The sequence below is a fragment of the Myxocyprinus asiaticus genome, chromosome 4, assembly GCF_019703515.2.
Source record: "Myxocyprinus asiaticus isolate MX2 ecotype Aquarium Trade chromosome 4, UBuf_Myxa_2, whole genome shotgun sequence".
Classification (NCBI taxonomy): domain Eukaryota; kingdom Metazoa; phylum Chordata; class Actinopteri; order Cypriniformes; family Catostomidae; genus Myxocyprinus; species Myxocyprinus asiaticus.
Window position 1 is genome coordinate 21777044 of NC_059347.1, and position 16108 is coordinate 21793151.

The following is a 16108-nucleotide window of genomic DNA, read 5'->3' on the forward strand; positions in this document are numbered from 1 at the left end:
CCTGAAATGCAGTCTAACAGACCTGCCACTGTCTAGTAGGGATGGCACGATATATTGAATTTCGATGTATCTCGAACCAAAAAAGAAAAGGTCGAACCATATCATGGCATAACTCGATATTTCAAAATTTGCAACATTGTTTTCTGTCCATGTGATCTTAAATGAAATGACCCGTGAAACATCATAATCTCTCTATCGCTTGATTTTACCACTACTGCACTTTTTCCTACACTGTTTACAGGGTTCACACAAGGACCTTGAAGTGCTTAAAGTGCTTGAATTTAGCTTTTAGAAATTTAAGTACTGGAATACCTGGAAAATCACCTTGTTTTGATGAAAAGTTCTTGAGATTTAAACTGATTGTTTCCTCCGTGCAATGTGTGTGTCCATCGAAGATGAGGTGACTCCACTTTCATGGAATAATGTGTCTTAACATCCTTTCTGTTCTTTACAGTCAGATAGAAAAGTATAAAGAAATATGAATTTTAATCTCAAGCATCGATGCGCTAAAGAAACCGAGAGATTCTCATTGATGTTCACTGAACCAGAACACTGAAATGCATGTTAAAACTAAAAGTGACAGTAACTTTTTAGCATTTCTTATACAAATTAATGTAAACTCAATGTTTTTACTTGTAAACTGTACACATTATTTCAAACAGTGATAGCTCATATAATTTTTATATATACCATTTCATGACATAATATTAGGGCTGAAAGATTAGTCGACGTTATCGACAATGTAGACAATAAAAAAATTGTCTACAAAATGTTTTGTTGTTGAATAGTCATTTGATCTCATTTAACTTAACATGAGACCACATTAAACTCTAATGAGGGCATGCAAGAGGAGCACTAACCGCAGATTGCGCCTGACTGAGGAGAAGAAGAAAACATAGCTCACAGTCCAGACTTTCCAAACAGTTTCAGGTGACGTAGATCGCAAAGTATAAGGAAATTATTCAAAAATACAAAATAAGTAAATACAGAAGCACTCTCATTGTTAAATAAAGTGGAGCCGGAGCTGCCGTTCAGCTTAAGCAAAACTTGCATGTCAGAGCATCTTTAAAGGAAACACCTCGGCGAGTCTGCGTTATATCTTTAATGCATCCTTTATTAAAGTTCAAATAATAAGGAAGCAGGTCAATGTAAATAAGTACAAACTCCGAAACTGGAATTTACCTGTGCAGTCAGTGCCGCTTCTATGAGTCGTGTGAAGTAACCCGATCTAAGGGGGAGAGATTGAAACTGCAACCGGCTGATGCACACTTTGACGCTTGTCCCTCGCGCGCATGCTTGATGCAGCTAGAAGAAAATGTTATGGCTCGTGACTAATATATGTGTATCTTATCATGAAGAAAATCGACAATATGCAGCTTTATTAATAAGAGAGAGTTTGTTTTTTATGAGTTAAAGATAGACTGAAGTGAACAGAAAAGTGAGAGAGGGTAGTCTTCACCCCATTATACACTGCAACAAAATACTTTTTTGATTTGTTTTTGTTTTGGCTTGTTTTCCAATATAAATATCTAAAACTCCTTTAAAACAACATACATTTACTTAAGCAGCTATACTGCAGAAGAAAAAATTGTTATCTGAGAATGTTGAATATAATATTAAATATTTTAAAATATTTAAAATTCCTTAAAACAACATACATTTACCTAAGAAGCAACATATTACATAACATATAAGATATGATTTCAGAGAATATTTCTTGAATATAAGAATATTTTGTCTTTACTGCACTCGCAGAAGTATCACCAAGTGAATAAACACACTTATGATGGTACTTCTTTTATGGAATTGATAGAAAGTGAGAGTGCTTAAACAAATAGACTATTACTGTACTTGTATATGGAGATGTTTTTTTTTTTGTTGTTGTTGTTGTTGTTGATTTATTTATTTAAGTATCGTTTCTTTATCTGGTTGTAATGAAAAACCCAACTACTGTCTAAATTTGTAAATGATAAAAAAAATAAATAAATAAATAAAAAAAAAATGAAAACACACTTATACAAAATACATTTATTTTCAAGACACATTCTCTTAAAGCAAGTCTAAATATCTTATTTGTTGCTTCTCAAGTAAATGTATCTTGTTTTAAGGATTTTTAGATATTTTTAAATGGAAAACAAGACAAAACATTTGATAACAATAGGAATTTTCTTTGCAGTGAATTTTTTTACTGAATTAAACTTAATAAAAAGTATTTTGTTTCTTTAATTCAGTGAATGTCATTTAGAGGTATTTTTAATATATGATATGATCCTCTTTATTGTTAGTAAGCACATTAGTAATACAACATTTGAAGCTGAATAGTCGATTAAGAGCTAATGATTAATCATTGTAATAATCATCCGAATAGTCTAATAATCGTTCTAATAATCGTTAGATTAGTCGATTATCAAAATAATCATTTTTTTACAGCCCTATATAATATTAATTAATATCAAGTATTAATTCTTATTTTTTACAAAGATAAAATGTGATTATAATAATGAATGACAAATGAAAATAAAATATTCTCTTACACATACTTTTTTCAGGACAGGTTTTGTTCAGTTCTATTGCTTGTTCTGCACCTGATCAGCCTGAATGTACCCCACTATGTCTGAAAGCTTATTTGTTTGTGATCTTTTCTTATAGTGAATGGTATATGATCAACTCAGTGAGAGAACAGAACAGAAATTGGGAAGGTGGATAAAGAGTAAAGAAAAACAAAAAAGATGACACGATCTAACTGACATTATTATCAAGTATTTATGAAGACAATGTTTTTCCTCCTGAAATGCGTCTTTGAACCCTGAAATTTTTGACAGTAAAATGTTTGAATAAGGAAAAAGATTTCCCAAAATCACAATTAAAAATCGCAAATTGTATTATCTACAAATAAAATCATGCACTGATTTTTTTCACAGCCCTAATCAATACCCTGTCCTATTATACAGTATATCAAAATATCTTTTTAAAAATATTGTATGGTGTTTTTGCCTTTAATGGGACATGACATCAAAGAGGTGACAGGAAATGCTAGGGAGATGAGGAGGGGGTGGGGGGAATGACCTAAGCTGGATTCAAACTCGGCTCGCCCACACAAAAGTGCCACCATACAACACGACAAAGCACTTGCACCAGCCAGGCCACATCTCTGACAATATAAAATTTTCTGATTGCCTGTGATTTTGTTAAGTTGCCAGCATTTCTGCTTTCAGTATGGACAGGAAAATTACCTGTCCTGTCATGCCTGGTTAGGACACGTTTTCACATGTTTCTTAGCTTCTGTGAAGCAGCTATGCATATTCTACTTCAGTACATCAAACCCAGTGCCTAGAATGCTTTTCCTCAGTACCATAATTCTGTGCTAAGTAGGCAATGCAAAACACTGAACAAGACAAATGTGTCTTTGTCAACCCACCAATTAATCAGGATAAAGCTGTAAGCATGCAGCCTTCAACCTGAAACAGTTCTATCACTGGCTCCAGGCACCATAATTACATTGCTGACCAGCTCATTTGCTTTAGTGGTCAGTTGAGTAATCCAAGTCACAGTGTGAGAGTCAACAAATGAGGCCTCTGGCTCAGTGATAAACACTTTGCAGACATCAAACAGACCACAACCTGAGCAGCCACAGACCTGGAAAAGCTCAATTAGTGCAGAATATAACACCTCCAAGCTGTTTATCATCAAACGGCAAATGAATTTAGCACTATTCTTTCATTCAGTTATGACAAACCTGGGCTACTGCGTTTCAATATTGCAGTTTTTAATCCAAACCATGACTAACAATTAAACGATATAATCATTTTATTACACAACTATAGTGGTCAACCGATATGGGTTTTTTAATGGCTGATGCCGATATCCAGAGAGCAGGGTAGCCGATACAATGCCGATATATCACACAATTTAATATAGTAAATAGCAAACATAAAATTGCTAAAAAGAAATTATAAACTCTTATTTAGCACTATATTTACTGAAGTTCACACAAAACTAAAACAAATAAATGGTAGATAGCAGTTTCTTCAGATTTCTGTTTAGTCATCAAATTTTAGTAATTTATTTGCACAAAGAAATTGTTAATATATAAGAAAGAAGGAAATAACAGTACACACAGTAGTCCAGCAACCATGGATGGCATGTCCACATTAGCAATCGCATTCTCAAAAAACACCAAATCAAACCAATTTTACATACAGTGCATAGTCAATAAGACATTTACTTATAGCAAATGTGAAGCACTTTTACCTTGGGCTGCATCCGAAAACATAGGCAGCTGACTTGCTACCTTGCTGCCTAATCAGTTAATGGCTTAACTGACAGCTGTTTTGAATGAATGGAACTCTTAAAGAAACTGGTCTCCGAACAGTTTGAAAAGCACCTTATTTTCATCCTACCTCCGTATACAACTTCTGGAGGCAGCATTTTACAGTTTTCGGACGCAGCCTTGAAGTTGCACTCACGCGCTCGTGCAGATCCAGAGCGAGCAGCAATCTCCTGACAGTTTAAACGGCCTGGATCGCCTGTTTGGATCGTCACAGGTCAGACCGTCATGATTTGTGAATGAAATGAACTTTTGATCCTAATCCTGAAGCTTTGACTCTGGCTGATAGAATACACACTTCAGAAGAAGATATTAGATGAGCACTCAATGGGAAGAAAACACTGGACTTTCGTGAGGTTTGTGAATTACATCTGTTTAAACGAGATATCTGCATATTTGCAGATGTTATATAATAGAAGTTTTATTGTTATTTGCCTTTTTATCATTAGACAAGACAGTTAAAAGTTACAGAGAACTGTTGAGGAGAGAGAGGGAGAATGAAACAGTCGAGCACTTTAACATTTTGAGCTCAACCGTGTCTGCCGCGGCTCTAACATGCAGATCGTTTAAATGACACTGTATTGCACACCGGTCTATTATTGCAAACACGATGGCACGTAACAACAAAATGAACCATGACTGGTCATTTACATGTCTCAGTCGCTTCACATGCAAGCAGGTGATTTTTGGCACCCTCAATGGAAAAAATAATAAATAAAAATCGGCCAAACAGGAACATTTATTGGCCGATAATTCTGACTTTTTTAATTATCGTCATCAGCCAATAAATTGTCCTGTTTTTAATCTTCCTCGGCGATATATATCGGTCGACCACTACACAACTAGTTCTAAAAATAATCTAGGAGTTCTGGCTCAGACTAAGAATGTCTCTAGACATACTGGACAGTATTTCAGTTTTTAAATTAATTTGTTAATATACTGAACAAAAATATAAACGCAACATGCAACAATTTCAAAGATTTTACTGAGGTACAGTTCATTCAAGGAAATCAGACAATTGAAATAAATTCATTAGGCCCTAATCTAATCTAATCAATGCGTATGGAAATTTCTGGGATCTTTTATTTCAGCTCATGAAACATGGGACCAACACTTTACATGTTGCGTTTATATTTTTGTTCAGTGTATTTGTACTAATACTTATATTCTGCTGTGGTATTGACATTGATGTCAAGAATCAAAAATTTCACTGCCATTGGTATCGACTACTGAAATTTTGGTATTGTTACAAACAGACTGATAACATGTGTTATTTGAGATTAGTACCCGACCGATATATCGGTATCGCTGTATATTTTACCGATATGAAAACTTTTTTTCAGAACATATAATGCAGAAAACAATGCTTGGTGTCATTACGTAGTTTGTCCAGCAGAGCGTGCTCCATCTCCACTGTTTACAGAGCTGTCTCTGAGCTGACGGTGGCTCTGCAGACAGGGCGGAGTTGAGCTGTGTGTCTTCTCAGTATGTTGCTAACTAGTTTGTGAAATACATACTGGGAAGTTAATAAACAATGACCCCATCATTTTCCCTTTTCGATATTACTAATATAACATTAACCCTGTCCCTGACAACCATGTCACTCATGTCTGTTTGCTGTTAGCCAGCTATAGTTTGTCAGTGCAGTCAGTAATGTAGCAGATTGAAAGGTAAACATCAGAGCATCTTTTTGCAGCTCAGCAGACAACGGTGTGGTGGTGGATTGTGTCAGGTGAGTGTTGATTTCATGCTATGTTGTTACTTAGTTGGTGAGACACAATGCTGGAAAGTAAAATAAACAATGTCCATCTTTTGCTCTCTGTGACAACGAGCTTATAGCTAACTAGCTAATCACATAGCTACTTTCATTGTTGTCAGCTGAGTGGAAGCTAATGAGTAAACATGTATTCACTAAACTGTTTTCTTCAGGATTCACAGTTCGATACACAATTCCAGTCATTGCATTTACAAAATGTAATATTTAAAAGTCTGGTTTTCCACCGTTGAAAGTTTCCCCTGAACTTAGCAGAATACGGTGTAACACCGCTGCTTATCTGTTTATCTTATAGTATTAATATAGTCAGCATTTGACTGATACTAAACAGTAATACTGATATTTATTTAACTATTTGTTTTATTTTATTTATTCTTTATTTTAATGGTCAGCATTTGACTGACACTAAACATACAGTACTGATATTTATTTAGGTATTTATTTTTATTTTTATTTATTCTTTATTTTAATGGTCCGCATTTGACTGATACTAAACATACAGTACTGATTTCTATTTAGCTATTTATTTTATTTTTATTCTTTATTTAAATGGTCAGCATTTGACTGATACTAAACATACAGTACTGATTTTTATTTAGCTATTTATTTTATTTGTATTCTTTATTTAAATGGTCAGCATTTGACTGATACTAAACAGTACTGATGTTTATTTAACTATGTGTTTTATTTTTATTTATTCTTTATTTTAATGGTCCGCATTTGACTGATACTAAACAGTACTGATGTTTATTTAGCTATTTATTTTATTTTTATTTATTCTTTATTTTAATGGTCTGCATTTGACTGATACTAAACATACAGTACTGATTTTTATTTAGCTATTTATTTTATTTGTATTCTTTATTTAAATGGTCAGCATTTGACTGATACTAAACAGTACTGATGTTTATTTAACTATGTGTTTTATTTTTATTTATTCTTTATTTTAATGGTCAGCAATTGACATACTAAACATACAGTACTGATGTTTATTAAGCCGTTTATTGTATTTTTATTTATTCTTTATTTTCTCAGTGTTCATTTCTAGAATTTGTTGACAATGTATAACAATAATGTCAAATATTCTTTGATAAAAATATCTGTTTAAGGAAGCATCCTTCTGAGTACCTTTGCATAGTCATATTGGTGCAAAATCGGTGAACAATCCACATAGAAAAGGTCTGTTTTCATTCCAGCTCAAAAATTAAATATATATCGGCCACCATATCGGTAATCCATGAATTTTCCCTCTCTAAAATCGGTATCGGTCACAAAAATCCCATATCGGTCGGGCTCTACTTCAGATACTTGTAGTCGATAAGCCTGACAAAACAAAGTTGACAAAAGCCAGAACCGTGCTGCGATGCAAATTTAACACAAAACCTTGAAAGAACTTGTTTCTATTTTGGAGGCCTTCAACAATAAATCAATTCCACGAACGTCAGCAGCATGATGTACGTATTGATGTATATCCACAGCGGGTTAAGCGAGTTGAGCTCAGTCTCTCGTGTACTGTTGGCCTGTTGTCAGACAAAGCTCAGAGTCATTTACCCTTTCAACTACAAGACAGGTGACAGATGAGAGGCTTTTGAAAACACCAGCTATCACAAGACAGCCTGGATCCACGCTAGACTAAACAGCTCAATCTATCTATCATATCATGACAGTCAAAATGCCATGATTCACGTTCCAATCCATGCGGACTCAAACACAACCATTCACAACTCATCAATGACACTGACAATGTTTATATTTTGGTTTGTCTGAGTAGTTTCCTTGCACATCTTGGGTGTTCTAGCAATTTGGCAAAAACGAAACAAAAAATATGACAACTCAATGGCCATGTACACACTACAGCAAAATACAGTCATCATTTCTCTTGTTAATTGTGAGTGTTAGTTGTTAGTTGTGAGTGTTAGGGTTTTTCAAACCCCTTAACCTTATGAATAAAACTTTGCCATGCAACTTATGCTGTGGACCCACACGGTTTATGCTGCAGACATTCACAATAACTCAGAATGTGCAGCTTGATTGTGCAGAATTGATTTGACTAAAAACATATTTGGGCATAGGAGCGAACACTTTTGACAGTAACCACCTAGCAATCATGCAAAGCACCCTGGCAACCACTTAGCAACCACCCATACCAATGCATAACAACATGCTAAAAAACACTCAAAGCACCTTAGCAACCACAAGGCAATGCCCAGGCAACCACACACAACACCTTGGCATTCTGGCAGCAAGTTTTGACTCAAAAGTATCATAAAAGTTGTCCATGGGACTCTATATTGTATTCCAAGTCTTCTGAAGACATAGGATAGGTTTTGATGAGAAATAATTTGAACTTGAAGTAATTTTTCAGTGAAAATCTTGACATCCATTGCGCGTTTATGACTGCATGAGAGAAACTCATTCACAGTGACGTATGTTCACACGAGAACTTGCACTGTTTTTAGCACTAAAATACACAAGTTCTCGCGTGAACATGTGAGAACTTGTTAAAGTAAACAAGTTTACAAGTAAAACAAATTTAACATGTAAACAAGATTTTCTAGGGGTAACCCCTTCAATACGGTCTATTAAAATGCACGCCGTTTCAAAAACACCTTTGGCGATGACGCAGTGTTTCCCCTATATGCATTTTGCAGCGGTGCTGTGACTCTGCTGAATTATGAGCGCCAATGTTGGGATTTCACATGGTTCATTTAATATTCTTGACGAAACAACACTTGCCAGCCCCTGTCAACTGTGTGCTTTCTACACTGCGAAAGGGACCCCACCACACACACACACACACACACAAATACATGCACTTACTCACAGTGACGCCACCGTATAACAACACGTGTCAAACTCTCTTCATTTCAAGTGGCCCGCGAGCTCATTTTTGAAACATAGGATGGCAGGGGTTCGCAATGTTTCATTGAACAATCAGTTAGCGCTTTCCTCATGAATATAAATGAGCCTTCCCCTGTCATCTGTATGTTTTTGGAGCGCATTTTGCTTGCTTCAAAAATGGAATGAAACAGCGCTACACGGATCAATTATCAACACGGCTTAATCATAGCAGCACGAGGGCAGAGCAAGTGCAGTAATTCGCGGACTGGTCTCAACCGCATAGACTATTTTAAATGTGCCTGTGAAGCAGTGAGATGTGCTGCGGGGACTGCGAAACCTGTTTGAATGGGGTACAGAATTGTCTGTTGCAAAACTCTTGGTGATGAAACTAGTTTAAAACAAACAGCCCCCACATTTTAAACGGCACTGACAAAGAAAACAGGAGAACATAAATTAGAAGGCTTTTCAAATTCACAGATCACAACGTTTACAAAACTTTACCATGGATTTACTGCAGTAACACTAATTGTACAGTACTATGGTAGTTGTGGCAGAAAAACTTTCTAAATGTATTTAGACTGCTGTTTTTTCATTACAAAAATTCCATAGTTCTTTATACGTATAAAAACCATATTTACAGGGCCTGGGTAGCTCAGCGAGTAAAGATGCAGACTACCACCCCTGGAGTCGCAAGTTCGAATCCAGGGCATGCTGAGTGACTCCAGCCAGGTATCCTAAGCAACCAAATTGGCCCGGTTGCTAGGGAGGGTAGAGTCACATGGGGTAACCTCCTCGTGGTCACTATAATGTGGTTTTTGCTCTCGGTGGGGAGTGTGGTGAGTTGTGCATGGATGCCGCGGAGAATAGCGTGAAGCCTCCACATGCGCTATGTCTCCGCGGTAATGCACTCAACAAGCCACGTGATAAGATGCGCGGATTGACGGTCTCGGACACGGAGGCAACTGAGATTCATCCTCCGCCACCCGGATTGAAGCGAGTCACTATGCCACCACGAGTGATTGCGTAATTAGTAGGAGCCTGATGAGAGGAATCTGTAAAGAGGACCCAACTTATTCACACTGTTAAAATAATTCAATTTAGCCATATAAAAATTAGGTGTTCTTTTTTCCACAGATGTTACTGTTGTTAATTTCATAATTTTTCATCTGCATCCCAACCTTAAAATCAATGCTGTACTGTCAAATGTGCATTTCAATGCACATAACATGTAATATTATTTGCATGGGTGCTACCAAAGCAGGTGCTGGTGCCACATTTTCAAAGTGCCCTTTAAGGGCAAAAAATAAACCCTGATGTGGCCCAGGCTGAAATTTAGTTTGACACACCTGTTTTAATCTATTCCTTGACCAACACGTGTTAATATGGGTCCGGCATTGTATAGTATTTTATTACAATAAATACAAAGTATTTAGCTTATTTTTATGATTTATGCATTTAAATTTCATAACAAAATGCCATAAAATGTAATTGTGTAATGTTTAACAAAATTAAATTGATTTATTTAGTTAAAGACTACTTGAAATTGAAATGCGTAAATCTTAAAATATATATTTTTTTAAGTGTAGAGGCCTGATTCTCCCTTTACATGAAATTACCGAGTTGAGCAGCAGAACTTTCAACCTACAGTTGCCAATTGCAGAACAAGGCCTGTCAACCATCACACATTCAGGGTAGTAGTCTGCTGAGCGACTCCTTCATTCCTTACACATGGGTAAAAAAAATATACTTCTGCAAATACATGTCACTCTCAAAACTATGCAGCATTTCCGTGGCTAATCAATAATCAAGGCAGGATATTTCTTGACTCAGGTTTTCCTGATCGTGTGAGTCCAATCCACACACTGAAACATAATGGCTTTACTATTTTCACTTTACACAATGCCTAACACTCAGTTTATGTAACGGAAAACTCTGTCTGGCAAAGTAGGCATATTAATTGTGTAAGAAAACGGCTCATAAACTGAATTATTATTATCACAAATACGCCCTGGACAGACCATGGTCTCTCCTCGGAGAAGACGCATAAAGCAGTTTTGTGTCAGCAGTGTTGCCTGTGGCAGACTCAAAAGGAGGGTGATACATTCAGGTGCTTGTCCTCAAGGGGCTTTATATACTGATCTGCCCTTTTTATTGACACATAAGATGATCATAGAACTGGAATTCAATTATCTAAATGAATTTGTCTTGCTACACAAAATCAGATCAGCTGGGTTAATGATGACATTACATAAAAAAATGATCGATCAAATGTCTGGTGTTTGGGTATTCTTCAGAAAATTAGTTTGCCTACCGGTGTTTTTTTGGGGGTTTTTTTTTACAGGCACCAAATGTCAATACTGATTTCACGGGATGACCAATATAATGTTAATATATGTTATACAATTTAATGATACCAAAGTTGATGTACACAAAAAAATATTCACTCAAAATAAAAAATAAAAAAATGTAAACCAAAAGTTGCATTGACAAAACAGTTGGTACACTCAAAAAATGAGTTTTGTGTGACTGTTTGTTTTACCCGAATACATTCTATTGAAAACACTCATATATTGTATGTTCTGTCAAAACATTATTCGTGTTTCATTAAATTAAGTTGTTTAACACTACACTATACTAGATCATCACTATTTGAACAAACGTAACGAGGTTAATTTCGTGATTCAAAAAAACGGATGTGACTATTTATAATCGCAGACAGTTGATAAAGACTGCACGAAAGAGGTGGAGAAAGAGCGAGAAATCTAAATTCTAAAAGTATTTTTGTACAGTCAGAAACTTTGTGTTTCGTTATTGTTTTGTTTAATAGAATGAGCAGTCAAGTATTACTTTGATATATTTAGCAATATATCGTGCTTAATGGATGTTATGCGTTGAGTCGAAAAGGTGCTCTTTTGCTTGTTCAGTGATGAGACAACATATCAAATTTCTAAATTGTTTTCTGTCCATGTAATGAAATGTTCAGTCAAACATCAAAATCGCTGTCGCTTTTTTCTACACTAATTATAGGGTTCGCACAAGGTCCTTGAAGTGCTGATAATGCTTGCATTTAGCTTTTAGATATACCAAGAAAATCTGCTTGTCTTTTACGAAAAGTGCTTGAAATTAAAACAGAACATTTCTTCCGTGTGTGTATCGAGATTATACTGAATCATGAACGTACATCGAAATGAATCGTGAGATAGCCATATGGTCCAACCCCTTGGAGCAATATGTGAATTTACAACAGTTAATTTCACTTAAACTGTTTATTTGACTCTTGTTTCATGTTAACAAGTTTTGCATCTCTAGTTACATTGTTGTCATCTGCCTCTGGCATAAACATAAACTTTTTTTTTCTCTAGAAATGTGGAAAAGTAAAATTCCCTTCCTATCCACAATGAAAAACAGCCAAAACTCTTGAGGCAGTCAGAGTAAAACCTCTGTCCGAAAGAAGAGAAAAGAACATTGAGTAAAAATATGAGAATGCTGATGGACAAGAGTTTTTCTATGAGGAGGCATGAGGTGTTTACGGAATCACTACTTCGCAGACTTTAAAACCAGATGACCTGCTCTTTTCAGAACAGAAGAGCTAAGTGAACATTTTTAAGTGAATAATTAGTCTTCCCTGTGAAACTTTATGGGTGCCATGGAAACTAGAGATGGGCATTTTGTCTACTCGAGTACTCGGACTAATTACTCGTCGAGTACTCGAGGGGCAATGACATGTGCATAAAGATAGCTTCGCTCTGTCTAGCTGTTTGAAACACTCGCCTGCTGTATATGCGCTGCTTCAGCACGTTGAGTCCACTACCACACGCCTGGTGTGTGTGTCTCTCCAAGTGTTCGCTCCTGTGGGGAAAGCCGCGATGCTCCGTATTTTTGTTGCTGTGATGATTCATGAAGCGTTATGTTCAACTCGGAGAGTCTGAATTTCCACCTTTCAACTGGGGAAAATGCAACAGAATGACACATTATGTCGGACTTCTAACTTGGAAACTCGTGTGGAAATCTTCAACTCCCATTTCGTCGAGATGCAGGTGTGTGTTAAGTCACACAAACATTTCAGCACCCAGGGCAGGGAGGTTTACAGTCAGTGACAAACATTCACTTTTATTAAATAATATCCATTAACGAGTCAAAGTTCTTAGTATATAAAAACGTGTTTAGCAAACGTTTTACAGAGACACGATTAATTACACTCTCTCTTGATTATCGTAACAATAGCATTGCAAAGTCGTATATCAGTTTGGTTGCTATGAGACGTCTCTGACAATCAATGCACCCCTCAAAACCACAACGTAATCAATCTCAAAATTAAAAATAAGCTCCCACTTTAACACGTTTTTGTGTTGTCAGGTAATTGTCTGTGAATTTTGAATTAAGTGAAAAGTCACATTATGCATGATCACCATCGATCATTGTTTTCATGACCAATCATTGCTGCCACGTCTAAGTACTCGAGTAGTCGTGCCCATCCCTAATGGTAACAGGTTACCGTGATGAGGAGGAGGGTGGGGCCGGGCCATGAGGACACATGGCTGGCCCTGAATCAGGCTAATCAGCCAGGAGGGGGATAAAGACGAGCCGGAGGTGCCAGTTCGAGGGAGAGAGATGCACGTGGCCGCACTGCATGTGTGTGTCTGTTCTTTTATGTTTTATGTTGTTTTAAGTTCATTATATCATTAAACCTTTATGTTGACTGTTCAGCCGGTTCCCGCCTCCTCTTTGCCCATCCTTATACTGTTACAGTTAGGTGTATACAGATGTGCAAAGCAAGGAGTCATCCAAGGACAAAAAAATTTAAATCCTCTTGGTGCCCATGACACAGGTATGAACAACTGCACTCAACAAAACTTGTACTATGTTAAAGGGAGTAGTTCACCCAAAACTGAAAATTCTCTCATCAATTACTCACCCTCATGCCATCCCAGATGTGTATGACTTTCTTTCCTCTGCTGAACACATTTGAAGAAAAATAGAAAAATATCTCAATTCAGTAGGTCCTTAAAAACGGGATGGTGATTTCGACTTTTGAAGCTCCAAAAAGAACAGGTAGTCAGCATAAACGTCATCCAAATGACTCCAGCTGTTAAATTAATGTCTTATAAAGACAAACGATTATTTTGGTGTGAAAAAGATTCATATTCAAGTACCTTTTAACTATAAAGCATCGCTTCCGGGTTAGCGCAGCGCATGTGACGTATTCACGTTGGCATGTTCATGCGAGAACTGACACACGGGCGACACCCGGAAGAGCAGAGCTGTTTACAACCGAGTAGGAGGAACGCTGTACAGAAGCTTTGTTGGTTTTGGTTTAGATTTGTATTTGTATCTATATGTTTTTCACAATGGTGCATTTGTGTGCTTATCCTGGATGTCTCAACTGGGAGAAGAACATGAGATTACGTCAGTAATATGCCAACGCAAATACGTCACATGAGAGACCATGTGAACTCAGTGCTCTGGCAATTACATAACACACGCATACTGCTGCTGACCGATTTATAGTTAGATGTACTTAAATATTGATATTTTTCACATTAAAACAATTGTTTCTCTTTATAAAACATTATTTTCACCACTGGAGTCATATGGCTGACGTTTATGCTGACTGTCTGTTCTTTTTGGAGCCATTCATTTGCATTTTAAGGACGCACTGAGCTGAGATATTTTTCTGCTTTTCTTCCAATTTGTTCAGTAGAAGAAAGAAAGTTATACACATCTGGGATAGCATGAAGGTGAGCAGATGATGACAGAATTTTCATTTTTGGGTGAACTATCCCTTTAAAGCTGAAGTATGTAATTTCTACACCACCATATGGAATTGCAAAAATAAACATGGTTTTCAAAACAGCTTTCCGAATACAGCTCTCATCTGCTGTTGATTGAACAGACAGATAGTCCCGCCCCCAACTCACGCCATTGGTCAAGTCAATGTTATTGTGTCTTATTAGATGGGCTGCTCAAAACAAACAGGGAAATTTTCATAGCACCACAGAGACCGTGTTTACAGTTTTTGAGAAAATTAACCTATGAATGGTTTATAGTTGTCTCTGCATATTAAAGGGATAGTTCACCCAAAAATTACATTTTTCTCATCATTTACAGTTGTGCTCAAAAGTTTGCATACCCTGGCAGAAATTGTGAAATTTTGGCATTGATTTTGAAAACATGACTGATCATGCAAAAAAAACTCTTATTTAAGGATAGTGATCATATGAAGCCATTTATCATCACATAGTTGTTTGGCTCCTTTTTAAATCATAATGATAACAGAAATCATCCAAATGGCCCTGATCAAAAGTTTACATACCCTTGAATGTTTGGCCTTGTTACAGACACACAAGGTGACACACACAAGTTTAAATGGCAATTCAAGGTTAATTTTCCACACCTGTGGCTTTTTAAATTAAAATTAGTGTCTGTGTACAAACAGTCAATGAGTTTGTTAGCTTTCACGTGGGTGCACTGAGCAGGCTAGATACTGAGCCATGGGGAGCAGAAAAGAACTGTCAAAAGACCTGCGTAACAAGGTCATGGAACTTTATAAAGATGGAAAAGGATATAAAAAGATATCTAAAGCCTTGAAAATGCCAGTCGATACTGTTCAATCACCTATTAAGAAGTGGAAAATTCGGGGATCTCTTGATACCAAGCCATGGTCAGGTAGACCAAGAAAGATTTCAGCCACAACTGCCAGAAGAATTGTTCGGGATACAAAGAAAAACCCACAGGTAACCTCAGGAGAAATATAGGCTGCTCTGGAAAAAGACAGTGTGGTTGTTTCAAGAAGCACAATACGACGATACTTGAACAAAAATTAGCTGCATGGTCGAGTTGCCAGAAAGAAGCCTTTACTGCACCAATACCACAAAAAAGCCCGGTTACAATATGCCCGACGACACCTTGACACCTCACAGCTTCTGGCACACTGTAATGAGTGACAAGACCAAAATAGAGCTTTATGGTCACAACCATAAGCGCTATGTTTGGAGAGGGGTCAACAAGGCCTATAGTGAAAAGTATACCATCCCCACTGTGAAGCATGGTGGTGGCTCACTGATGTTTTGGGGGTGTGTGAGCTCTAAAGGCACGGGGAATCTTGTGAAAATTGATGGCAAGAAGAATGCAGCATATTATCAGAAAATACTGGCAGACAATTTGCA

The 16108-nt window shown here is 36.7% G+C and overlaps 1 protein-coding gene across 1 annotated transcript in view; it reads right to left on the bottom strand.

The window, feature by feature from the left end:
• The window catches only part of LOC127439797 (SET-binding protein-like), a 140426-nt gene that overhangs the window by 98521 nt on the left and 25797 nt on the right, over window positions 1-16108 (bottom strand). The window lies entirely within an intron of this gene.